Consider the following 511-nt stretch of genomic DNA (forward strand, 5'->3'; position numbering starts at 1 on the left):
TATGCATATGTTAATATTTAACCTCTTCTTAATTGTGTTGCCTTACATGTCCATTCTATATTGGACTCCATGTAGCCATGTTTTATTTTCAAATCTCTAGTTTCCTGTTAATCACATTGCTCTGAACGTGCACTTTACATTTGACTTTCTTCAGGAACATTTTGTTCTGGATTGTTTTATTTGAAGTTTTAATGTGCTGTAAACCGCTCTGAGATTTTTCTCCCTTTACAAATATAAAGCGGCATGTCTTGTATTTGTTTAAAAAGCAATAAAAGATTGTATTTTAAAAAGCAGTATAGAAATGAAATAATAATAATATTTTTTTTAAAAAAAAATAAAAATTATTATTTCCTCCCTCCCCGCTTATGGCAACAAGCGGCCGCAGCCTGCAACCCGGAAGCGCCTCTCGAGCCCCTCGGCTCTCGCTCTCTTCCGCGTCGCGTCATCGGCGCCGTGACGCCACGCGTCGCTGCCGGCCGGAGAGGAGGGGGTGGGGCGCGTGCGTGCGAGC

Source organism: Podarcis melisellensis (genome assembly GCF_964234715.1).
Source record: "Podarcis melisellensis genome assembly, chromosome: 11".
NCBI lineage: Eukaryota > Metazoa > Chordata > Lepidosauria > Squamata > Lacertidae > Podarcis > Podarcis melisellensis.